Raw genomic sequence first — 4,700 nt, 5'->3', positions numbered from 1 at the left:
ACTGCAACTCCACTGAACAATATTTGAGTCTATTATTTGATTCTTGGAGATTGGTTCATATTTTCAAGAAAACATTATGTAACTCACGTACACAGAGGGCTGCTTGTACCTAGTTGTTTTTTCTCCATCTTTATTCACTTAAGCTAAACTAACAAATTGGATGTCAGCGATGAAGACTGCAGAACAAGCAAAAGAAAAATAAAACCACTTTAGATCCAGGAGCTGGGGCAAGCATCCAGGTTTCTGCACGGGAAGAGCTGAGGTGCACGCAGCTGCAGAAATGCCAGCACCCAGCAGAGGCGTAAGCACACAACAGCACTGCCTGAGAGAAAGGCACAGGGTCTCTGCCTTCTTTCAGACATTTTGGGAAATAAAGAGACCAGAGACACGAATTGCGGTTTAATGTTGTATTTTAAAGAACAGCTGGCTGAAAACTCCCCGAGCACAGTGTGCTAGTGCTGTCCCCAGGTAGTTCTTAAGATGGAATGAACGTCTGCCAGGGAGTGCCCAAGTCTGTCTTCAAATGGCAGTGGCAGTTTTTCTCTTTACAAAGACACCCAGAAGCTTTCTCTAAGGTGTGGTTCCAGCCAGCCAGCCCTACCTGTCTTAATCAGCCTGCCTTTCCTCGGTATTAAACCAAGTGGAGAGGAAATTTCTACCCACCCACTCTTGGGAGACTACAAGACCCAACTCACACCCTGCCAGCCTCAGGATGGAACACGAATCCTTTTAACTACCTGGGCACAGTAGCTGACTATCAGGAAACTGCCGGTGGCCTCCACACATTGCTACACTATTTACACAGCTGATGGAAGTTTGCCCTGGTTGAGGAATTTGGCTCTAGAGGATTCTCCTTAAAATTCCCAAAGGGCCTATTCACCCTGTCACACCCGCCCAGATGCCTGCGGAGATAGCAACAGTGGGGTTCATTTTCTAACTTCTTCTGTACACAAGTGAAACGGGACACATTTATTTAAAAGCAGGGGGTCAGGGAGGACCTGGTGGGAGCCACAAAACCTGACATTCTATGAGATATTTTTGAGAAATCTTTTCAGTAAAGTCAACAGCCCCCTGGCCCCTGCTTCTCACACAGTCCCCTCTTCATTCAGCAGCCTCAACTCTGCCCTCCACTCTCGCAGGCATGGAGCAGAGCCAGGACGTGACTCCTTATAGAAAAGAGACCTCTCCTGGGCAGAGAGAAAGACACTCAAAAACATCAACTGACTCTCAAAGCTGAGGCCTCCATAGTCTTCTTCGGTGATTTAAAGCCCTGTGATTAGCAGAGGCACGGAAAATGTCGGACACATGATTGTGTCATGATAGCAAGACACAGCAGAGGTGGTGAGTTGAAAGGAGCAGTTTTCTAAAGCTCTTCTTGCTTTTTAAAAGATAAGGATCACTTTCTATTCTTTTAATGATTAAGATGTGCTGGAAGTGGCAGTAAGCTCCTAATTTCTCCAACTCTCTCTACCCACTGGGACTGCAGTGGCAGCCCAATCCTAGCGGGGGTGGGGCCTGCTTTCCTGAGCCGTGAATGGCCTCTTTCACTAGGAAAATTGGTCAGGAAACAACTCTCCATTTGGGAAAGAAGCACATGTGAGAGGTAAATGTATATCCAAAATGTTCCCTTTCTTCATTTCCGTTTCTTGCTCCTAATTTTCTCCTAGCCTAAATAATGAATCTTTTACCTTGCTCAAATGCATTCCCTTGAAATCACTTCAATCTAAAGAAGATGAGCAGGAGAAGGAGTTGGGGAGGGGGGCAGAGGGGAGAAGAGGAAACTCATCTTTCCACACATCTCCCACCTCTTTCCTTTACGAGAGGCAAAAGTATAGTCTCAAGTTCAAGGGCCCAACTCTCTTGAGTTTGACTTGGACTCTGTCAAATGGAGAACTATGTGACTTTGAACAAATTACTTTCATCTCGATATTCTTATTTGAATCAAGTTTTCTTGCTTTTAATATGGGAACAACAGTTAGTTTCAAATATCTTGGGGTGGTTGTGAAGATGCAACGTGATACTCCTTGGCCAGGCACTGTGGCTCAGGTCTGTATTCACTAGAAGTATTTGGGGAGACAAAGGTAGAAGGGTGACTTCAACCCAGAAACTCAAGACCAGCCCAAGCAACATAATGAGGCCTCCATCTCTACAAAAAAAATTTTTTTTAATTAGACAAGGGTAGTGACATGTCCCTGCAGTCTCAGCGACTTGGGAGGCTGAGCCAGAAGGATTGCTTGAGCCCAAGTGGATGAGGTTACAAAGAGCTATCAATGCGCCCAGGCACAACAAAGCAAGACCCCATCTTTAAAAAAAAAAAAGTCAAGTGAAACAACAAAAACCCTATAGCACACCTTGAATAGTACCTAAAATAAAGTGACCCCTTAGTAATTGTTTATAATTACTATTTGTGATAATTGAATTTGTGTCTCGCCCAAAAATGTAGCCATTAAAAGAAGAGGTGGGACATTTAAGAGGTAATCAGGTCTTGAGGGTTCTGCCTTTGTGAATGGATTAGTGCTGTTTCCCCAGGAGTTGGAGTTATCTAGGAATGGGTTCCTTACACAAGGATGCATCTAGTCTCTTGATCCTCTCTTGCCTTCTTACTTTCTGCCATGGGATGACACAGCATCCACGCTTCCCAGAGGATGTAGGGAAGCCCCGGGTAGATGGAAGCCCAATATTGCTATTGGATTTCTCAGCCTTCAGAACTGTGAACTAATAAATTTCTGTTCATTAGAAATTACACAGCCCATGGTAGTCTGTGATGGCAGCAGCCCCAGACAGAATAAGATATCGACGACATTGGCTCTTCTGTCTCTAAACTGTCACCTTCAAGGCAGACCATGCAAGGACAGAAGACAAATAATACTAGAAATAAAAGTCACATATAGAATAATTCTAAACTCTTAGTGGAGGAGAAGCAAATGAAAGTTGGTGTAGCCATCCTTTTATTAAAAGTCTAAACATGATATTATACGGGTGACAATTTATGGCTTATGATTTGTAACAGGTAGGAAGAGCGTGGTCTTTCTGTATTTATCATAATAGGCAAAGCTTTATTTGAAAAATTAAAGAGAACTTAGGTAAAATCAACTGAAGGATTTATAAAAAAAAGAAATGCCTAAAAAAGAAAAGGTTAATGAATAAGCAAAAAAGTAACTTCGTGTTCAGCTGATTTCCATAATAATGCCGGTGTAAGGGGACAGAAATAGCCTCCTATTATAGGCTTTCTGGGATTCAGGGAGGGAGCTGCACTGTAAATTACCACATACTCTGGGGAGTTAGACCCACAGTGTAACTCAGTCTCTGCCCTCATCCTTCTCAGAAGGTCCAGCTCAAACCCTTTCCCATCCTCTTAGAAGAGAAATTTGGCCTTGTGGTTAAGAGCAAAGAGGCCAGAGTGGAGAAAACCTGGGAGAGTTCTCGAACTACTGCTCGCTAGCTGTCTGTCAGAAGGTTAATGTTCTCACCGGGCCTCAGTCTCCACATCTGGAAAATGGGGCTGCTAATAATACTGAACGGCTGGGTCTTCCTCCAGAGATTGGTGTCAGGCAGACCATAATTCAATGACTCATGTCACAGTTAAGACACTCAGCTCTAGAGAAGTGGAGACTACCCCAAGGTCACATAGTAGGTTTGTTTCAAACCCTGGAAACCTAACTTAGAACCGAAATCTTCATTCCTACTTAATTATTTTTGCACTCAACATGCCCCACCTCCACAGAGCTTCACAGACATGTTTCCACGTTGATTTTGTCCTTCTCTGAACATCAACTGCATTTTCAACCATCAAGAGAGCACCTGGATACTTTCTAATTATAAAGTGTTCCCCCATCTTCATTATAAGATCCCTGAAGTGATACAAGCGGTTTAACATGTCTTCCGTCTGACTCAAGGTGTGTCTATTCAAATACCAGGCACATAAGTGATTGTTATCAATTGATCGATGGAGTAGTTCCTCTAGGAAGAGATTTTACTATGAAAGAAATATTACTGAGAAGAAGATGCTGACAAGGTGCCCAGATCTGCAGAGGATTGGACCAGAGGAAATGGGGTTTGAACATGCCCAAAGAGACCCATAAAAAATTAACTGCAAGAGAATTTAAACACAGAAATAACCAAGCAAAGAGGCAGAGGGCTCTCTCCCCATGTGAATGTTTTTAAAAATAGACAGTCTATTTTTAGACAAAAATAAGTTGACACAGGCCATTTGTTCCTAACCTGTAGTCTACAAACCCCAAATGTTGCAGAGTTATTATTAAGGATCTGCAAACTTGTTTGCACACTAAACATTGTATAATGAATAATGTCTTACAATGATATGCAATATCTTTTTATCCAAATGTGTGAGAAGTGTATCTATTTTAATGTGATACATTATAAAATTTAAAAAAATTACAAATGTGTGGTTGTAACTTTGGTCCATTATATATATTTTAATCAATCAATAAAAATGGTGACTAACATTATTAAGGATTTATAGAGGTCATTTTGTTTAGCTCTCATTAACACCTAGGATGTAGGTACAATTGTTATCCTTATTTTAGAAATAAGGAAGTGTTTAACTAACTCACTCTTTGGTTTCATTGGTAGTAAATAATAGAGCTGACTGTGGTATATGTACACCATGGAATACTATGCAGCCATTAAGAAGGATGGAGACTTTACATCCTTCATGTTCACATGGATGGAGCTGGAGA

Source organism: Otolemur garnettii, unplaced genomic scaffold (genome assembly GCF_000181295.1).
Source record: "Otolemur garnettii isolate 467f Iridium unplaced genomic scaffold, OtoGar3 scaffold00010, whole genome shotgun sequence".
Classification (NCBI taxonomy): Eukaryota; Metazoa; Chordata; class Mammalia; order Primates; family Galagidae; genus Otolemur; species Otolemur garnettii.
This window is presented reverse-complemented; position numbering follows the sequence as displayed.